This window comes from Nomascus leucogenys, chromosome 11 (assembly GCF_006542625.1).
Source record: "Nomascus leucogenys isolate Asia chromosome 11, Asia_NLE_v1, whole genome shotgun sequence".
Lineage (NCBI taxonomy): Eukaryota > Metazoa > Chordata > Mammalia > Primates > Hylobatidae > Nomascus > Nomascus leucogenys.
In genome coordinates this window covers 71559174-71581937 of record NC_044391.1, presented here as the reverse complement: position 1 = coordinate 71581937, position 22764 = coordinate 71559174, and the positions used below count along the sequence as shown (strand labels likewise).

General features: G+C 40.7%; 1 long non-coding RNA gene across 1 annotated transcript in view; it reads right to left on the bottom strand.

Moving 5' to 3' along the window:
* LOC115837345 overlaps positions 1-22764 on the bottom strand; it is a 53998-nt gene that overhangs the window by 15008 nt on the left and 16226 nt on the right. Inside the window, exon 2 of the long non-coding RNA XR_004032404.1 lies at positions 11332-11424. This is a non-coding gene — a long non-coding RNA (uncharacterized LOC115837345). The remainder of the gene's footprint in view (positions 1-11331; positions 11425-22764) is intronic.

Genomic DNA, 22764 nt, shown 5'->3' with positions numbered 1-22764 from the left:
ACTATATACTGTAAGAGTGAAAGAGGATATAAACAGAGAGGTGACCATTGCATCTGCCAACACAGAGGTTATTGGTGACCTTGACCAAGCAGCCTCATAGAGTGATGGTATCCAGAGAAGCTTGAAAGGAGTGGCCTGAGGAGAGAATGTGAGTGAAGATGTGAGACTGCAACTGTAGATGACATGCTCACCAACTCTCCTGCTATGTATGCCTTGTTCATCATTAAATCTTTAGCAACTAGTAACCACACGTAAAATATATGTGGATCCACTGAAAGAATGAATCTGGTCCAAGTGTTCCTACAGTGCTAGGATCTTTTCTAATGCATGCACTTCCATTGTCTCCCACCCTGTCTTTATCCTCAGAAAAATTAATTTTAACAATATGAAATTAATTTTAACAGGTGAAATTAGTTTTAACAATATGCTTAATTCACTATATTCAAAGCATTATCATTTCAACATGAAATCAATTCTAAAAAATCTTGGAGCTATCTGACATTGTGTGTGTTAAGTCTTTGAAATACAGCATATGCTATACTCTTCCAGTACATGCCAACTGGAACCAGCTACATTTCAAGTGCTTAATATGGTCAGTGGCTACTGTATTGGCCATATTAAGTCATTCCTTTTCAAAGGGAAGCAAAAGTTGTGACTATAATCTGTGAGCTTCAAAAGGTCACAAATTGGTTTACCCAAACCATTCAAATGCAAAGCAAGCTTGTTTGGCAAGAGGAATTGCACCGCTCAGCTAAGAACATTCTGTAGCCTGCTGAACATAGGCCTTTGGGGCCAGTGAATGGAAACAGGCTTTCTGCCTGAAGGACCAACTCCCATTAGCTATGAAGTCTTGGGCATTTTCCTTTCCCAATGCATCTAGTATTTTTCCTCACTTTACAAATTAAGACTTTATTTTCTGGATGTCCAACATGCCCTGCGTAGCAACTAAGATGTGTTTATAAGCCTTTTGGGAATCTCTGGAATTTACATGGAATTCCATTGATGGTGTGATGATGTGTAAAACAGAATGAACTCCATGTGCTCTGTGGCATGGATAGGCCTGAACCCAGTTACAACTAATTTCTACATTAATTGAACATGAATTCAAAAAACATACTCCTTTGCCTTACAATGCATTAGGTTTCTAGAGATTATGAATGCATTATCAAGATGACCTAATTCATTCTTGCTCTGTAGACTGGTTGTTTTGGTTGGTAAATACCCAGTTTTATCTGTGTTTGCTTCATTCACTGAGCTAGAGCTTGTTTCTCCTAAGAGAGACCTGATTAGGGGCAAGCAGGTGGGCAGGCTTCCACTACAGACCAGCTGGCTTCCCAGGTCTAAGACCCTCTTACATTCTGTGAGGCACTCACTGTCTTTCATGCTGTTCACAAGTTGGTCCAAGAGGCATTCTTGAAGATTAAAATTCACACAGAAACAGCATGTTTGGCTTTCAGAGGATCAGCCATGTCATTTTTATGTCTGCATGAAGGGATGGCATCTCAAAATTTTCCGAGCTGGGCCAACTCTGCAAACAAATGACCTGCATGTTGTCAAATCACCAGCTCAGGCCAAGGTGGATACTCACTGCGCCTGGCCCACCCAATTCCCAGCAGTACTCTCCAGCAAGCTTGTCACACTTCTGAAAGGTGACATTTTAGCAGTCTGTTTATAAAACTGCCAAAGGAACATTTATCATGAGGTGCAAACAAAACAGGCACAGGAGAGAAATGTTTTGCACCAGGTTTCCCAGAATTCTGAAACACGTCTCCTAAACACTCTGAGACACCTCTGGTTAATCTGTGCAGTAAGTATCAGAAGCAAGTATCAGAAGAGTACATGGACCAGGTGTGGTGGCTCACTCCTGTAATCCCAACACTTTGGGAGACAAAAGTGGGAGGATTGCTTGAAGCCAGGAGTTTAAGGCCAGCCTGGGCAACAAAGCAAAATCCCCATTTCTAAAAAAATTAGCTGGGCATGGTGGCATGTGCCTGTAGTCCCAACTACTCGGGAGGCTGAGGCAGGAGGATATGCTTGAGCCCAGGAATTTGAGGCTGCAGTGAGCTGTGATTGCACCACTGCACTTCAGCCCAGGCAACAGATCAAGACTCTGTGTATTAGTCAGTTCTCACACTGCTAATAAAGACATACCTGAGACAGGGTAATTTATAAAGAAAAAGAGGTTTAATGGACTCACAGTTCCACATGGTTGACGAGGACTCACAATCATGGTAGAAGGCAAAGGAGGAAAAAGGCACATCTTATATGGCTGCAGGCAAGAGGGAACTTGTGTAGGGCAACTCCCCTTTATAAAACCATCAGATCTCATGACACTCATTCACTGTCACGAGAACAGCATGGGAGCCCCCTACCCACGATGATTCAATTACCTCCCACAGGGTCCCTCCTGTGACATATGGGAATTATGGCAGCAACAATTCAAGATGAGATTTGGGTGGGGACACAGCCAAACCATATCACAAAACAAAACAAAACAAAAAACCCATATGTCCTGTAATGTACACACATTCTGAAGTGAAAACAAGCTTGGAAGTCCAGTATGGCTAAGAGTGTCAGAATCCTCCACAACTGTGTTCAAGAGATTATTAAAATATACTGAGGGGACATTTTTCTTATTACAGCAGAGGTGACATGAGTTCAAGAGGTCCAGGAATTGCTGAGTTAAAATACCCTTGACTGACTGTATTAGCCCCTAGCATTATATTAAAATTTGACAAGCCACCCATGATTGGAAAGCAAATAGACAACTTGCTTCAACCCGATGGTGATAAATCAGTCACTCACCAGGAGCAGTAGCCAGACACACAGACATGAGTATTATGCAGTTTTCTTTAGTGATTTACCCAGCTGGCTGTCTGCCTACTTGTTTGAACGTCTTCAGGGAAATACCAGAATTAGAAGTTAATGTACTGAAGAAGCTACCATCAGAACGTTATTCACTAACTGAGAAAACCTGAAAATAATCAGAAAGATCTGGCTGCAGGCATTGATGCCAGACAAACATAGAGCCTGCTTCTCACTTCCCTGGAGGTCACAGGCCAGGCCATCCATGACACATTTGGGAAATTAGGGAAATAAATTCTGATGGACCAAACAGTCTTGTGTTGTACCACTCAAACCCAGAAAGGTGTAGAGCTAAAAGGTGCTCTGAACACCTCAGGATGCCCCCAACACTAACCTCAGTCAAATGTGTATGACAGGGGTGTCCGATCTTTTGGCTTCCCTGGGCCACATTGGAAGAAGTAGAATTGTCTTGGACCACACATAAAATATACACACTAACGATAGCTGATGAGCTACAAAAAATAATAAAATCACAAAAAACCCTCATAATGCTTTAAGAAAGTTTATAAATTTGTGTTGGGCTGCATTCAAAAGATCTCATAATGTTTTAAGAAAGTTGATGAATTTGTGTTGGGCCACATTCAAAGCCATCCTGGGCCCCATGTGGCCTCTGGGCCGCAGGTTGGACAAGCTTGATCTATGGACAAGGCACAGACCTGATCTGTCCTAGATCTAGTGCTGGACTAGATGCCATTCCATCTCTCTTTGTCCCTCTTTGCCTTCTCCCCCTTCCCTCCCCTCTCTCTCCCCATTCCCTCTTCCTGCACAGTAGATTGAAATAGAAAAGTAAGAGCTGGGTCAGAGGTAGGTGTTAGATGATTTTCATGGTGTCCTGCAAATGAATAGAGCAATGTCTTGGCCCCTATCAATTAAAAGGCATTTTGAGGAGCCACTTTCTGGCCGGAGTAGGAGGTGGGTAAGGGACTGAAAGTAAGTCTCATACTGACATATTTGTTTAGGTGACTTCTTCTTTCCTAGGTTATGGGCATCTTGAAGGCAGGAGCCACGTCTTAAGATAGGCTTTTAAAATAACATGTATTTTTATTGTCTGATTGTGAAATACATACTCGTAGAAAAAACTGAAACACGTTTTTTAAAATCTCATTTTACACCTAGCTTTTAGAATAGTGTCTGGAACATAACAGGCACTCAATAAAATTGTGTTGGAGAGGGAGGAAGAAGGGAAAGTGACATCAATCTCCTCATTAAAATGCACATAATTCAGCAGTGGCCACGTGGGGGGCAGTGAGTCAGGAGGTGCTAAAGCTGCACTGTGTAGCTCAGGAGCACAGGTTGCCTGCAGCTCCGGCTGCTGCCTCTAATCTCAGAAGTTTATCAGGGGTAGATGTGAATTTACCAGATAACAAGGACCTGGGATTACTTAGCCTGGAAAAGAGAAGCCTTAGAAACAATTTAAAAATTAGCATGGTAATAGTATTTCCATTATACAAAGTCGTATATGTTTCTGAGAGACAAATGGAAAAATGTGAATGCATCCCCTAGAGTTCCAGTCCTGTTGATATTTTGGCACGTTCTCTCCAAGCACGTTTTCTAGATGTTACTCTTTTGTCATTGTTCTTTTCCGTCATTGGGATCATGCTCAATCCATGAGGGGTCATGGCCCATCTGTGGTCATGAAACCTATGTGGTGGGTCTAACTAGCATGGAAAAAGACAAATTGGAAGAGCATATAAAATGCTAAAATGTACTGTCCCCAGGGTAGGCAAGCATTGTCTCATGCAACCTTTGTTTCAGTAATAAAATATGTATGGGTGTCCTGGATCAAGATGCAAAAACAACCATTTACCCTGGGTTGTGGGCAAAAGGTTTGAGAAACAGTGTACAATACTTCTTTCTGCTTCTTCCCCTAATTTAATTTTAAAAATGCTGATATACTATTGCATTTTAATGACAATATTATTGTTAGCAGTCTAATATGTCATTAAGTGGATGTACTATAACTTATCTAACACTTCCCCTCTTGCTGGGCATTTATTTCATTTCACAATTATAAATAATATGGAAATAAAAAAATCTTTTTGCAAAGTTTTTTTCCACTTATAAAACTAGATCCCAAATAATGAAATGATTATATCAAAAGATATCATTTTCTGTGTAACAGAGATGAAATTTAATAGGCTACATAACTGGGAAATGCAGTTTGTAAATTTCTTTCCTTTCTGTAACTGAATTTAACTAGCTCCTACTTCCCTGTTTCTCCTCATTAGCAGAAAACTTAATCTCATCAGTTCAAGATGAATTAGTCCCTCTGGTTTAAAATTCTGTTTGTTCTTGGTAATTACTCCATCAATTTAGGATTCTTGCTCCTCCCTGTAGCTTTCCCAGGTGAAGCCCTCAGATGGGTACAAATCTGGTCCAAAGTTACCTGCTGGCCTTGCTAACCCCCCTGAGGTGTACCCGGTTCCACCAGTTCTTGGGCATCACTCCATTCCTGTTTCATCCATTTCTGCCAGTCATGGGCAATCCAGTCTACACAGTCTACCTTCTCCTGGCCCAGCCCAAAGGCTTCTCTAGCCTGCTGACCTTAGCTGCACTGCTGTCCCCCTCCTGGGAGCACAGAAGCTCTCAGCTCTTTCCCTTGACCCATGTGAAGCTAGCCACGGGTTCATCTGCTTCAGTATCTCCACAGCTATCGCTACTCTGACATTCAGGTGCATGGATTTTCCACAATGCTTGCTCCCCTCCAGGCTTCTCCTGGGAAGCCAGGGAATGGTATCTTCTGCTGTAGGATCCTTGTAAAGTTATCTGAAGGATTTTCATTCCCTCAGATAAGTGCAAGCCATGGAGGTGTATAGCTTGCCTCTCCCTTTAAGAAAGTGACTTGCTATTCAGATGCAAGAATGTCATTAGCTGACAGGCCCCAGCTATGTGTCTCTTCAGTTTCTCCCTCAGCTTTTGAGCTGAGGCCACACTCTTCCCAGGCAGGGCGCAGCCAACAATTGAGCACAGCGGGGATCCTCAGGTGTTGCTATTTCTGCCCAACACAGAACTCCTCTAAGAGGCTTTCTTGGCTCAGGAGTGGGCAGAGACAGTCAGATTTGGATTGCAGTTGTAGGCTGTCTCTGCTCAACCTTCCCCTTTTATCTATCACAGGTGCCCTCCCCTGACACTTATCTCACCCCATAAACTTCTTGCACTCCTAACTCCAACCCAAGGGCTCAAGTGACACAAAGCCCCTTTTCCCCATAGCAGTGGGCCCCTATGCCCCTTCCCAGAAACTAGCCACATTTAAACCTTGGTTACTTCCCTCCAATTCTCCCTTTGCTGTCATTAGTCAAGGATATGTTTCCCTTTGGTGAGAAAGTGGATTTGACCTCATCTCGCCTTTATATGCCGTAAATCCCTGCTTCCATCACTGCCGGGCACTCACCTCACTGAGCATCTCTGCATGCTGGGCAAGTGCTGGGGACTTTCCCTAATATTCAGAGCCTTTGGAACCACCATCTCCATTCTACAGATGTAGAACATTAGATTCAAAGTCCCTGAGGTCCTATGTAGATCGTTCCTGAAGAGCAAGTACAAAGTGAAGCACAGAGAACCCAGCTAGCGGGAAGGAGCCCTGATTTTGTCTTTATTTATGTATTTATTTTGCTTGCATTCACCTAACCATTAGCTGGCTAGTGGTATGTAAGTTACATGATTATTAACTGTAATATTAAGAAAAAATGAATTTCTAAAGCTTCGTAGAGTCAGGAGAACTCCTGATTGAACACTTCTTCAGGGCAGCCCAGAAAGTACTGAATATAAAATTTCTCAGGGAATTGCTAATCATCATAATAACTTTGATAAAATATCTGAAAAGATGTGGTTTACATGGGACACAAAGGAGTTTAATCTGTGTTTGAGTTAATGAATGAATTTATATAGAATATAGGATATAGAAAATTTAATAACAAAGAAAAGAAGCCCAAAGGTTTTCGTCTGGCCCAGTGTCTATGACTTGTACAACTACAAGATGAGGATGTTCGCGATGGACTGAGATATACAGTATGGACTGAGGTATTAAGTAAGCCCCAAGGAATTCTTGGAAACTGGTTCTTTTGTGCAGATGACCTATCAGTTGTAGAGGAAACTGAAGGGAAACAAAGCAGACAGTCTCGGGCTGGGAGCACACAGCTGGTATTCATGGGTTGAAGCGGGTCTCTCTGAGGCCAGGCTCTGCACACAACAGCTGTTTATGGTCTAAGTAGCACTCAGCTGGTGACATGCATCCTAGAACAGTGCCTCTCAAAATTTAATGTGCATACAAATTAAAGGGGCATCTTGTTAATAAGCAGATTCTGATTCTGTAGGTCTAGGTCAGGGGCCTGAGACTCTACATTTCAATAAGCTCCAAGGTGACGCCATGGACACTAGTTCATTGGCCATAGTTTGAGTTCCAAAGGATATGAAATATGCTCAGACAGCTTCATGCTTCATGCCAGAGGCACAGACACTGTTTGAATAATTTATTCCCCCCATCCCCAGCCCTCACTTTCAAAGATGCCTTTGGAGTTTCTTGTTAAGGAAAGTTACCAAGAAGCAAACATAAGTCCCTCATAGCCTACTGCAGCATTGTTTCTGTGAAGCCATCATCTCTCCCAACCTAAGACAAATATTTCCTAAGTAGGAGAGGTATGCCCACAAAACGATTTCATTTGATAGAAAGACATGGCATTAAATGACCTTGAATCAATAAGGATATTACTTCCTTTCCAGTTCTCTTTCCATCCTCCTAAGTATGTCAAAGAGAAAGTCTCTGTTAGGTGCTATTACGTCTTTGAATGCTTGCTGCTCTCCCTGTATCAGGATGTGATTGGTTGCTAACAACAGAAAACCCAACTAAAAATGCCCTACATAAATGAAATAGCCTAGAGGGTAGAGGGGGTGCTCAGGCTGGTCATCTCAGCTGGCTCTGGAGCCTTCAAAATATTGGCCTCACTCTTGGGCTAGAAGTAACTTTTGCAATTGGCTGTGGCAGCTCCAGGCCTTGCATTCATACTCAACATTGGCCCCAGTTAACATCCAGAGGAAAAGATGCATTCTATTCTCAAAAGACAAAAAAACCTTCTTTTCCCAAAAGGTTCCAGAAAACTTCCTCCTCGTGTTTCATCAGCACAAATCAATTCACATGGCCTTTCCTGGACAGTTTCAATGACCAACAGTAGCCTGAAGCCTTAGGCTTGGGCCCTTTGCAAGGGGGATGAGTGTTAGGTGGTTAAAAACAAGAATCTCTCCATTGCCTTGTCAACGAAAAGAGAGCGGGCCTCTCATTGGATGCCTTTGGGCAAGAAACAGTGGGCAATTCAACTGGATTTTAATAATGGGAGGGGCGTTTGGGTTTTTTGTTGTTTTTTCAGTTGCTTTCTCTTGATGGCAAATGATACTAATTTCCTATTCACAGTTGTAAAAAGAAATTTTTTATTACTTGTATTTCAGTTTTACAATATAAGTTAATTTAGAGAAAAATGTTAAAGAATAGAACACAATACATAAATGTGGCAAAAATTATGAAGGTCATAGGAAAATGAGAAGTTTGAGAAACATCGCTGTGCTGTTACTTCCTGGCTAACAGATATTTGGAACTCTTAAATAAAGAAGGTTAGTTGTTTAAGAGACATCACCTGCTACTCAGTTCCTGTGGGTTGTAGTCTGGTGGGTTCTCATCCTAGACTGGATTAGAACCACATGGGAGTTTTAACAAAGCAAATGTCTGGGTCCCACCCTCCAAAGACTATAGATGGTTTCCCGTGGGGTCTGCGTGTTAGCATTTTTTAAAAGCTTCACAGGCTATCCTAACGTATAGCCAAAGTGAGAACCACTGTTGAGACCGCTGAGAAATCATTCTGAAATGGAAATCAACAGGAATTTAGTTTGGCCCCATTGCTGGGCTGTGTCTCCATCGTGTAACTGAGCAGTTTAGCTTCAAAACACATTTTTCAAACTTTTTTTCCCCTTTTTCTCTTTTCTCCCTAGTCTCAAGATGTATCCTTGAAGTAAATTGCAGAAACCTCTTTTTTTCCTTCTTAGTCTTAAAATATAGCCTTAAAGTGTACTGCAACACTTCACATCTCTCCCTCTCCCACCATATACTCTTACACCATGCACATTTATCTAACTACATGCTTGTTACGAAGTTTCAGGGGTAATCTTGTGACAAACCAGGCATGGAGAGCTAGCTGTGAAATTCCAGAGATGATCTCAAGGTAATTAGTCTACAGCCCAGCCACTGCTGAGATGACACCAGCACACACTCCAGGTGGACCATGACTCAAGACAGCCACCAGAACAAGGCACACAGACCTTGCACCCAGCACCATGCCCACATGCCTCCCTCTCTAAGTTCCTCTTTTAAGCCCCTCTCCCCAGACTCAAGTTTGAAATGTTTCTCTTAAGGAATGAGCTTGGCCATTTCCCCAACTGCTGGCTTTTGGAATAAAGTCACTTTCCTTTTACTGCATCTCATCCTTGTTCATTTGGCTTTACAAGCAGTGATCAGCCAAGCTTGCGTTTGGTTACAATCTCAAAAATTATAACTTGTCTTATGTATGTACTATCAGTCCAGTTAAGAATACAAAGATGTGCACTGCTGTTCAGAGACCAAAGGGGCAAAGGCATTATTTTAGTAAATACAATACATTTTGAAAATACTGTTTTCCAAGTAGTGTTCTTATAATAAATTTACAAGGATAGTTAAAAATGCAAGATGTTAATGTTAGATTATGATATCTCTTATGCGGGATTTGGAAAAAAAGTGTGCACTAAAGCTTAGAGTATTTAAAAGCTATTTTTAAAAGTTAATGTACATTTTCTCATATTCTTGTTGATATAAAAATATTAACCTGGGGTGTACAGCTTCAAACTTCAGATATTCATATGTTCCAGATTTAGCTAAGTGTTTGAAGATGAGTATAGTCACTGAGATCTAGAGTTATTATGGTTTCAACATATAATCACCATCAAATTCATGTGAAAGGTCATATATTTGTACACGGGTGATTTTAAGTTGCTTATGGCATTTACAAAATAAGGTACCTCGCTCTTCACTATTCAACGGTACGATCAATGCAACAATACCACAGTACTAACAGGGTTGCTAATCTACTTCCATATTTCCTCCACGTGAAATTTTACTAGTAGCTTTGGTCTTCCTTCTGTGTCATGGGAGTGTTGACATTTTTAATCCAACTACCTTGTAGCATAAATGAATGTTAACAAGGTACTTTGAGTTTCTATGTAAGAGCGAAGGGTGAAATGCCAAGGAAGGCTCACAACATGGAAGTAATCCCGGCAAGGATAGAATGAAACTTCTGCAATTCTGAAAGGCACCTGATTTGCTAAGCAGGTTCCTAAAACGGCTCTGATGCTGGACAAAAAATGAACAATTTGTTGTAGATGAATAGAATAGAATATGTGACCATCATTTGCCGTATTTTCCCATCCTGCTCACATTTTTAATTCAATGAATGCTTATCAAGCACCGATATGTGCCAAGCCCAGGCACTGAGGTCATGAATGTAAGCATAGAGATCTCCATTGGAAGCCCAAGTCAGGCCAGAAGACAAGACTTTGTCTCTAACTAGACAGCTCGTAGGGGAATGAGGTTGATATCCAGTTCAAGGAGGACTAAATGTGCCATAAATCGATGTGGTTACTCTAACAGAGAAGTCCTACTGGAGATCATAACAAGCAAATAAATCTTAGTTTGGAAGGATAAATGTCCTTTAGAGGGTGTCAGAGTAATTTTTCTCCTGGAGTGAATTCGTGTATCTGGACTACCTCTGCTCCAGCCCCCAAGACCTTGACTCACATTTTTTCTCCTCCTCTTGCCCTACTGACCACTACCACTCCTCACACCATCCCCTGGTACAACCTTTGCCCACCCTCACTAAACCACCATCTGCTCCTGACTGCTTGTCCTATCTGGACCCTATTGCAGGAGCCCACATCCTTGGTATGAGCCTCAAAATTTATATCATTATTATAAGCCATTAACATAGAAACTTTAATATTCCAGAATCATGTCTGAATTTTACTTTTATATTCCATGCTGAAAAAAAGCTTCACCTACAAATTTTGCTTAAAGAATTAAAGTGTAAATAGAAAGATAATTCATAATTTAAGTCATTCGTATTCCTTAATGCAACTGTAATAATTTCATGTAAGATCCTATGCCATGATGGCCAAACACTTGGCTTTTGAGCTAACAAATAATATGACTATACTGTATCAACAATATTTATACTACAGAGGGAGAAGGATGTATTGTATAACCTTATTTCAAATGATAAAGCAAGCATCTGAGACTGGCATCATTTCAAGTGTGAGAACAAGCATTGGTGCTTGCTAACTAGTCAAGTTGTGTATATGTTTCAATAGACTGCTACTTTTATTCCAGGCTTGCTTTTTCACCAGTGTCCATTTAAATGTATGTCTTAATTTGATTTTTTTTTCTTTGCTACTTACCAAAGACAATACTCTTGAAAGCCAGTACAGAAAGAGTGAGGCCTGACATGTTCCCCTTTTAATTTGTCACTATTGATGATTTTATGGTTAGATCTGTGTGCAGAGAAAATAAAGGGAGAAAGTCATGCAAAACAAATTATTACCTGTCAAACTCTTTTTTTTTAATTTAACATTAGAGATTATAGCCCCAACAAATGGATTTTTTTCCTTCCTATTTAAAAGCACTCTCTTCTGATTGATATTTAATGCTTACAGTGACCACACAGGACATGTATTGTTTGCAGCCATGTAAGCTGCCTTCATTTAAAGGGTTCAATATAAAAGCCCAGAAGGACAATTCATTTATTTAGTTGCCTTTGGTCAAAACTGAAACAGTTCCTGGGCACTTTAAAGGAATATTGATCATTCAATCCACTGTGCTATTTGCAGAAAGGCAGATGAAACCACTTTGTGCCTTTCATAAAAATCCTTTCAATTATAGTTGAAAGAGCTTTATTTACACCTGCCAATGCTGCCTTTTATGTCTCTGCTTTACCTTCTGCAGAGATAATCTTTGTTCCATCATGTCTTTTAAAAAGTGTAGCTCACAGTGAATAATGATAGAACTCATGAGGAAATATGGGACTCCACGGGGGACAGTTTCAGTTCCTTCTTGAGATTGTCATTAGGGCTGTTCCAAAATACTCCATACACATGGTAGGATTGCACCTCTCTGCCTACAGGAGGTTAGGAGTGGTCATAGGACTTGCTCTGACAGAGAGGTGTACATGGAAGTGATGTGTGTCACTTCCAGGCTGGTTTAAAAGCCAGTGTGTACATGGCCATATTCTCTTTTCCCACTGCCATGACAACCTGCCATGGCCTAGAGAGCAGCTTCTTCAGCCTGAGTCCCAGAGAGAAGACATAAAACAGTGGAGCAAAGCTCCTGCTGGCACCTGATGGACAATGGCACAATTATACAACTTTGCTGTTTCAAACCATTGAGATTTAGCAGCCAAGTCCCAAGGAGAAACTGTCTTGTAAGTGCCTATTAGAAGGGAAATTTGTTTAGAGGTCACAATAACCAAATGAGAGCATTGTCTTTTATATAAATTGAATAAATAAGTTAAAATTCTGGATTTATATAGTGATTGACCCAGTCCCTTCTCCCTCCCAGCATTATTTTTATTTTTAAATAGGAGAAATCATGTGATCTTTTGGGACACAAACTGCCATTGCCACTTTCATTTTGAGATGTATTTCTTTAATGGCAATTTTATTACTAAATAACATGTGCCTGCAGCAAAAGAAACGACTATCAGAGTGAACAGGCAACCTACAGAATGGGAGAAAATTTTTGCAATCTATCCATCTGACAATGGGCTATTATCTAGAATCTACAAAGAACTCAAACAAATTTATAAGAAAAAAAAAAACAACTCCATCAAAAAGTGGGCAAAGGATAATGTGGGCAATATCTCAAAAGAAGACATTTATGCAGCCAACAGACACATCAAAAAATGCTCATCATCGCTGGTCATCAGAGAAATGCAAATCAAAACCACAATGAGATACCATCTCACACCAGTTAGAATGGCAATCATTAAAAGTCAGGAAACAACAGGTGCTGGAGAGGATGTGGAGAAATAGGAATCCTTTTACACTGTTGGTGGGAGTGTAAACTAGTTCAACCATTGTGGAAAACAGTGTGGCAATTCCTCAAGGATCTAGAACTGGAAATACCATTTGACCCAGCCATCCCATTTCTGGGTATATACCCAAAGGATTATAAATCATGTTACTATAAAGACACATGCAGATGTATGTTTATTGCAGCACTATTCACAGTAGCAAAGACTTGAAACCAACCCAAATGTTCATCAATGATAGACTGGATTAAGAAAATGTGGCACATATACACCATGGAATACTATGCAGCCATAAAAAAGGATGAGTTCATGTCCTATGCAGGGACATGGATGAAGCTGGAAACCATCATTCTGAGCAAACTATCACAAGGACAGAAAACCAAACCCTGCATGTTCTCACTCATAGGTGGAATTGTACAATGAGAACACTTGGACACAGGGTGGGGAACATCACACACTGGGGCCTGTCGTGGGGTGGGGGGAGGGGGAGGGATAGCATTAGGAGAAATACCTAATGTAAATGATGAGTTAATGGGTACAGCAAACCAACATAGCACATGTATACCTAGCTAACAAACCTGCACATTGTGCACATGTACCCTAGAACTTAAAGTATAATTAAAAGAAAAAAAAAAAAAAGAACATGTGCCCCTGAGCAAGCCACTTAATTTCTCTAGGCCTCAGTTTCCCTGCGTATGGAGAAGGAAGGAAAAGGAGTAGACGCACCAGACTCCCTCCCTGTGGTGTCCTGCAATATATTAGCTCATTTGGGCTTTTAAAACAATATACCATAAACCAGGTGTCTTATAAACAACAGAAATTTATTTCTTATAGCTCTGGACGCCAGGGAGTGTAAAGTCAAGGCACAGGCAGTTTTGGTGTCTGATGAGAGCTGCTTCCTCACAGGCAGCTATCTTCTCCCTGTAACCTCTCATGGCTGAAGGGGTGAGGATCACTCCAGACTCTTTCATAAGGGCACTAATCCCATCCATGAGGGCCCCACCTTTGTGACCTAATCATCTCCCAAAGTGCCTATCTCCTAATACCATCACCTTGGAAGTTAGGATTTCCACACAGGAATTTTGGAGGAACATAAACACTCAGTTAAGCAGTAGCAGTCTGCGTTTAATACATAGTTCACAGAAATTAATAGAAAATTAAATGAAACCTAAAACTCAAATCTTTTAGCTCTTCTTCTAGTTCCTGAAAAGTGTTATTAAAGCTTATACCAAGGACAAAAAACCAAACACTGCATGTTCTCACTCATAGGTGGGAATTGAACAACAAGAACTCATGGACACAGGAAGGGGAACATCACACTCCGGGGACTGTTGTGGGGTGGGGGGAGGGGGAAGGGACAGCATTAGGAGATATACCTAATGCTAAATGACGAGTTAATGGGTGCAGCACACCAACATGGCACATGGATACATATGTAACAAACCTGCACATTGTGCACATGTACCCTAAAACCTAAAGTATAATAATAAAAATAAAAAAAGAATAGGCTTCACAAATATATGAATAAAGTTGGCTTGGATTTACCTAAAAATAAAAAAAATAAAAAAAATAAAGCTTATAGCAATTTTGTTATGAGACTGTATCTTCCTATGAGAGAGAAGCCTAAAGTGAAAAAAGGAGAATTTTCAAAGAAATGAAAGAGTTTAGGAAAATTTTGGTTTTGGTTTTTTTTTGTTGTTGTTGTTGTTGTGTTTTGTGTGTGTGTGTGTGTGTGTGTGTGTGTTTTGAGATGGAGTCTCTCTCTGTTGCCCAGACTGGAGTGCAGTGTCACAATCTAGGCTCACTGCAACCTCCGCCTCCCAGGTTCAAGCAATTCTCCTGCTTCAGCCTCCCAAGTCGCTGGGCTTACAGGTGCCCACCACCATGCTGCGCTAATTTTTTGTAGTTTTTTAGTAGAGACGGGGTTTTGCCATGTTGGCCAGGCTGGTCTTGAACTCCACTCCAGCCTGGGTGACAGAACTGCACTCCAGCCTGGGTGACAGAGTGAGACTCCGTCAATAAGAAAGAAAGAAAGAAAGAAAGAAAGAAAGAAAGAAAGAAAGAAAGAAAGAAAGAAAGAAAGGAAGGAAGGGAGAGAGAGAGAAAGAAAGAAAGAAGGGAGGGAGGAAGGGAAAGAAGGAAGGGAAAGAAGGAAAGGAAGAAAATCAAAGTAATCTTGAGCCCAAATACAGTATGTCAATCACTAAATGAAAATTGCATTAAAATTCATAATGGAGAGGGAAAGTGAGCAATTGCCAATTCACCTGCTCCCATTTTTGATAGATCTTGAAATATCCCCCATCCCCAACTTTGACGGTGTAATCCTACTTAAAAAATAGAAACTGATCCTTAAGCATGACTGTGCCCTTTTCTTCGTAAAACCATGAAATTAGGAGAGAATAAATCAGAGATTGCATGCCCAAAAGCTTGTCAGTTCAAATAGTAATACTTGTTTTTATTACTGAATATGGGGCTTTTTTTTCTATGCCTCCTAGAACGCCAAAGCCTTCTGTCATACAACCCATACCATTTCACCCTGAATATCCAATATCCAGTCCCTCTCTTCAGTTGTTTTTCTCTTTATGCATGCTTTGGTGAGTTAACCCACTAGTTATTGGCCAGAAGAAAGCAGTTGTTTAGATAATGTAACTTGTTGACAAAAAATAAACAAACAAACAAAAACAAAAAGCCAAACTCTAAAATATTTAAAGAGGCTTATTCTGAACCAAATCTGAGTGACCATGACCCAGGGCGGGCATAGTCCCAAGAGGTCTTGAGACCATGTTTCCAAGGTGGTTTGGTTACAGCTTGGTTTTATACATTTTAGGGAGACAGAAGTTACAGGTGAAGACATAAATCAATAAATCAATACCTATAAGGTATACACTGGTTCAGCCTGGAAAAGTGGGACATCTCAAAGGTGGAGAAGGAAGGTGTTGCTTACAGGTCATTCGTGGATTCAAAGATTTTCTGATTGGCAATTAGTTGAAAGAGTTCAGCTTTGCCTAAATGGTTGAAGTCAGCAGAAAGAAATACTTAAGAGGGAAAGGGGGTTGTGGAAGCCAATGTTCTTGCTACGTAGATGAAGCCTTTGAATAGCAGGCTTCAGAGAGAGTAGATGGTAAACGTCTCTTTTCAAACCTTAAAAGTATCAGACTCTCAGGCAAATCTCTCCCGGATCAGGAAAAGACCTAGAAAGGGAAGGAGATTCTCTACAGAATGCAAATTTCTCTCTCAAGAGACAGCTTTGATGACCATTTCAAAATATGTGAATGAAATATATTTTGGGGTAAAATACTTTGATTTCCTTCAGGGTCTGCTATGTGCCATGTGATGCTATACCTGAGTCAGGTGGGAATTTGGTTTTGTATTGCCACAGAGAGTCTGTGTTGTCAGTCTTATGACCTCCATTTTAATGTTAATGCCAGTCAGATGTGCCTAAATCTAAAGGGAGGGGGTTATAACATACCATCCTTCCCCTCATCACCTGAACTAGCTTTTCAGGTTTCTTTGGGACTCCCTTGGCCAAGAAGGAGGTCCATTCAGTCTGTTGGGAGCCTTAGATTTTTATTTTTGATTATGTCTGCCTATTAATGTTGACCAAAAAAGCAAAACTCTGTAAAATATTTAAAGACATTTATTCTGAGCCAAATATGAGTGACCATGGCCCAGGGCACCATCCCAAAACATGTGCCCTGGGCCATGGTCACCCATATTTGGCTCAGAATAAATGTCTTTAAATATTTTACAGAATTTGACTTTTTTTCATCAACAAACTTATTGAGCACTTTATATACATTCTCTCTAATCCTCTGCACAATTTTGGGTGTTATTATCTCTGTTTTGCAAATCAGAAAACTGAGGATCAGTGAGGTTAAGACCTGTATTTATAAGACTCAAGGTCAATATTTAGATATGTCCTTGTATTTCATCTTTCCACCTGGAATATGTCTGTGCTGAGACTTATATTCTCAACCCAAAGTTATAGAGATGTACTAAGTGGTGCCTGGTATCCTTAGAGTACTCATTCTTATTGGGAGGCTATTTTGCCCCTCAGGGGACATTTTGCAACGTCTGAAGACAACTGGAGTGAGGAAGGTACCATTAGCATCTACTGGATAGAGGTCAGGAATGATGTCAAATATCTTCCAACACACTGGCAGCACGACACAGCAAACAGCAAAGCTTAAGAAACCTGCCTTGCAGAGTGGTTGCACATCATAATAGTGTTTATTAAGCCTATGAGAGTGTTGAACTATATCTGAAGGTGGCAATGAGGAATAGTTGAAAATATATCAGGAATCAGCAGTTCTGTGTTCTAGTTCCAGATCCAGGACTAACAAAACCTCAATTTCCCTGAGTAAATTGGTGACAATAGTATCTGTTTTATCTATTTATTAATTCATCAAATTTTTATGTATTACCTTCTATGCATGAGGCAGTACCCTAGACATGGAATGTGCAACAAGGAAGAAAATAGGCATCATCCCTGCCTTCAAGTAGCTTAGTGGAAAACAAAAATAAGTAGAACTATGGGGTACTGTGGAGCACTCTGGTAACCTAGCAAAGAAACCTAATTTAGTATTGTATAGTCAGAGAAGTAACCTCTTAGCTGACAATCAGGAAAGAGAATTTAGGCAAGCAAAGGAGAAGGAGAAAAAGTAGAGGCTACGACAGTGTTTGCAAAAGCACACGTGAGAAAGAGCATGGAACAATCCAGGAACTGAAAAAATACGCAGTATGACCAGACAGTAGAATGTGAAGGGAGGAAAGAGATGTGCCCAGGGAGGAAAGCAAAGGTCACCTCTTGGGGGGTTTTGAGGGTCAGCCTAAGGAGGATGGAGGCAAAGGGAAAAAAATGAAAGGTTTTAAAAGCAGGGGGCTGGCATGATCAGATTTGAGTTTTAGAAAACCATTTAGGCTGCAAGGTGGAGAATGTATGCTAGAGACTTTGAGACCAGTTGGAAGTTTGTTACTGCTGTCTCAGCAAGAGGCCATGGTGGCCCACAACTCAGGTAGAGGCAATGGGATAGACAGAAGCGAATGCATATAAAAGAAGTTCAGTCAATTCTTACTACTGAGGTGTTGACAATGTTGACAAGATATCCCTGTCTCAGAGCAGCAGAGTTTCCAGAACAAGGGATGACTGCCACTGCTGTGTCTGAAAGCTGGAAGTATCTCCAGTCTGCTCACCAGGTTGGATTCTGTTCAGGCCTGTGTCTTTGCCTCATTACGGTGAAGTTTTGTGGTGTATGAATAGCAGGACCTAGGTCACATGTCCACACTCAAGCTGCAAGGGATGTTGATAAAGTGAGTCTCTGGCATCTCCTTGAGAAGAATGCCCTAAACTTGGAAAGATGCTGCAAGAAGAAAGGCAAATATGCCCCTACAGTAGCCATGGAGAGTGATTTGCTAGAACCTATTTAGAAAGCAAACCTGAAAATACCTTACAAATTAAAAATATTCTTTCTCCTAAAAACCCCACTTCTTGGAATCTATTCCCTAGAAGTAAAATTATCCATACTTAAGAACATATGTGTATTGAGATATTATGATAGCATTGTTCTTTGGGCAAAAATTTAGTAACAAAGTGAATGTCTTTCAATGAGAAAGAGTTGAGTAAGTTGTGCTGCATTTATGCCACTAAATATGTACTCAACCTAAAAAAAACTGAGTTGGAGTTAAACCCAGTTGGGACTGGGACTCTGAAAATCTGAGAGGGACATGCTGAGCCACTTCAATAAAAATCTCCTTATATGTAGCATAGATCTTGATATGTACCATCTCTCTGGGAATGAGGTGAGAGGGGTCTTCTTAGTACCACTGGCTCATCCCTCCTCCTCATTCAACACTCCTGTCCAGATTCAAATTGCTGCAAGTCTAGCTCATAACTGCTGTTTCACTTAGGAGCACACTCTACCCACAGAGGCTGGCCCACCAATGATCTCAAAGTTACCAAGCTTCAGTTTACTCAGTTTCCCATGGAAGTGTGGCTCCTGGTCTTGAATCTATTCTCCATCACCATTGGGCCAAGCGGGCTCTGTGACTCAGCCCCATCCTGCAGGAAGCAAAGTAGCAGAGAAGCACCTGAAATAAATTCCTGGATCTGAGCTAAAACGCCTCTTCCTAGAATTCCTGAGTAAAAGCTTAATTGTATAATAACAGCTTGGTGGTCTGTCTCAATCTGCTCAGGCTACTGTAACAAAATGCCATAGAATGGGTAATTCATACAACAGATATTTATTTCTCACAGTTCTGGTGGTTGGAAGTCTAAGATCAAGGTGCAGACAGATTCAGTTCCTGGTGAGGGCCCTCTTCCCTGTTTGCAGATGGTTGTCCTCACATGGTGGAGGTGGGGAGCGTGCTCTGGTTTCTTCCCATTTTTATAAGGGCACTAATCCTATCATGGAGAATCTGCCTTTGTGGCCTCATCTAAACCTATCTACCAAAGGCTACGTCTTCAAATACTATCACATTGAGGGATAGGGTTTCAACATATGAATTTGGAGGACACAAATATTTATGTCTCTGAGGCATTACAGTATGGTCATTAAGAAGACAGGCTCTGGAGCCAGACTAAATCCTGGTTCTGCCACTCACCAGCCACGTGACCTTGGGCCAATTACTTAGCCTTTGTGTGCTCCAGTCTCCTCATATATAAAATGGGATAGGAACAGTACTGTCTCATAAGGTTGTTATGAGGCTACGTTAACACATAACACATCTATAGAGTATGTCTCAGACATACAAAGAGCTCAATAAATGTTATCATCATCATTCCCTTCTGGATCCAGGTATGTCTCAAATTAATCTCTTCCCAAAATACTCAAGCTGCAGGTACCCCAGCAGCTTTCTTTCCCTCCCAGCCTTTGGTAGAAATTCTGAGTTTAAAAACTAAACAAAGCTGTATTTATTACACAAACAATATTACAGTAATGGGGATTTATAAAGGACATGGCTGAAATTCCTGGGGGTGGGAGAGTGAGGGAGGGATTTTAGAAGTTCACTGCAGCCACCCCAGTTCGGAGGGTGCTCTACCCCAGTAGCGTTCTGTACTTGCAATGTTGCTATTTTCCATTTTCTAAAGCTTTATTTAACCATTGTAATTTGTGGCTTTCTCCAAGACTAAGTATAGAGCAAAACATAATAATGCAAACTGGCTCATGCTGAGCTGAAATGAGTAGTGTTCTCTCACCAAATCCTCTTGTGAGCTTTAATAACTTCTTTAATTTCTCTGTTATTTTCCAATATTGTATACCTATTCCAGAAGTACTCATTTTGTCTTTCCTAAACCAGCTTTCCTCTACTGGGAAAATGACCAAATTATTCCACTCCTGTCCTCCTGCCACACCTCTAGTTTTTGGTTTTTCAGCTCCCATTCTGGGGTTTACAACCAACTTAGCAGTTGTTGATCATGGTGAGAGTGTATAATTGAGTCAGTACTGGAGATGAAATGACTCGTCAGAACAGTTCATGAGAGGGAAATGATTTTCAGGACAAGGGGAGAGAGAATGGGTGAGACTATACATACACATTGTATTTGCCTGTGCGTAATAGAGTGGACTCCAATGTAGAGTAAACTTGGATCATTTTCTTTGATCTGCTGACACACTATTCCTTTTTTAAAAAATTAAAGATTAGCCTCTAATAGAAGGCAGGGAAGTTTCTTGTCTAGATTGAGTTGTGGAGACTGTATTTAGACTATAAACTCTTAGAAATAGCAAAATACTAATGCAGAGTATGTCATGGGAACTCAGAAAATGTGAATTAAAACCTAGAGACAGAAAGAAAGAACCATGCTTAAAAAAGATAGTGGGTTGGTCAGTGATTACTTACGGCTGCTCTCACAGATTACATGTAGTAGCCATGTCCTTTTCTGTATTTAGATCTTCCTACCAAAAGGAGACTATGTGGACGTTTCAGAGTCTCAATATAAGAAGGGTGAGTAACTTGCGCTGAAGTTTGGGAAGAAAGGAGCAGGAGAAACCTGGCTCCTTGCTGGGATGCATGGGGCTCTGGAGTACCTTCCAGGAGAGTCTGAGATGCCCCCCTACCCACATTCCTGCCAGACCCAATTGCTTACATTTCCTTGAGCACTCTGCTTCAGCTCCTCTGTGCCTGAAGCATCTCCCCTTTGCACTCACTACACCCACCCAAACCCAATTCAAATAATGCCAAGTCTTCTGCAGCTAGAATTAATCCCCTCCTCCTCTGCATTCTCATAGCCTGTCTTATCCTGCTCAGTTCTAATGATGCTCCTAAAAGCAGACCCTGAGTAAAGGATTTGGGTATGAGAATTTATTCAGGAGAAGATCCCAGGAAACACTGTGAGGGAGTAGGAAGTGAGACCAAGAATGGAGAAAAAGCCAAAAAAAGAGTGCTTTAATGAGCAGATTACTGCTATGAGCAAAGAGGGCTCAGCACCATTGGGAATGCTCTGAGTCTGAGTGGAACATGCTCAGCGTCCTACTGAAGAGCAAGAAACTGCCACCTTCATCGGTGGTGAGTTGTTCTGGAGACTAAGTCTCTGGCACTTACAATCTGCCTATAAGGCACTGAGCTGCTCTAAAGCTAAAGAATGCCTTCAGGTCAAAAAATGCTAGAAGCTATTGCCCTTAGGGGACTTCCCACCTGTGAAGGGAAGGGGGTGGTCAAGGGGATAGGAACTTGACAAGGACATCCTGCTGTAATGATTGGCTTTGAAGGCAGAGAACAAACTTTACTCATCTTTATATATCCAAAGTTTCCAACCTGCAGCCTTATCCCAAGTAGGTGCTTAAAAACTTAGTGAGGTCGGTTCACACTTAACACATCTGATGAAGCAATGATACATTCAACATGTATATATTGAAATGCCTATTATGTGCCAGAGTTCTCAAACAAGCCTTGTCTCTGTCCTTCAGAAGCTGACAGTCTCACAGGAAAGACAGGCAATCAGCAAATAATTACAATGCAAGGGGACAGGTATATTGACATGTATGTTTCACCCCTGGATACTACCACTATGGTACAAAACCTATCATTTAATTTTCAGCAGATTAGATTTTTATTTTCAAAGAAAAGGGAGTTTATTTCTCCTATAGAGGATAGGGACAGGGTATAATATTGATGACATTGTTTTTGGTATGATTTCTGGGTTAATGAACATGGATTTGAAATAGCCTACTGTTGACTGGAAGCCTTACTGATAACATAAACAGTTGATTAACATGTATTTTGTATGTGGTATATATTATATACTGTATTCTTACAAATAAGCTGGAGAAAATAAAATGTTATGAAAAACACCATAAGATAGAGAAAACACATTTAATATACACTTACAGTACATTATTGTACTGTATTTATTAATACCATAAGTTTATGTTATCTGTTTATAAGATGAATTATCTGTCTGAAGCAGTGGGCAAACACAGCTGCAGACCTCAATCTTATATCAAGCGATTCAACTTTTTTGTAATGTCATGACCTCTCTGTGCTTCTTGGGGACACTTCCAGTATCACTAATGGCACTTTTTATGGGTCCCATGGTATTATTCAAGATTTACGGTATGCACTCAACAAAATGAAAAATATGTGAGAACCACAAAAGACCACTTTTTTACTGTGATACGCAATTTACTGGAGAGGTAAATTGCTCACGTAGAGATGATTAGCATCACATGATGTTTTAAGTGGATACATGCAACACTTGTGCTCACCGTGACAGCAACAGGGAATGGCAATGAAATTATTACAGTAGTATAGTATGTGCTACAATTAATTTTATGTAGTTATAATTTAATACTGCATCTTTTTGTTTGCT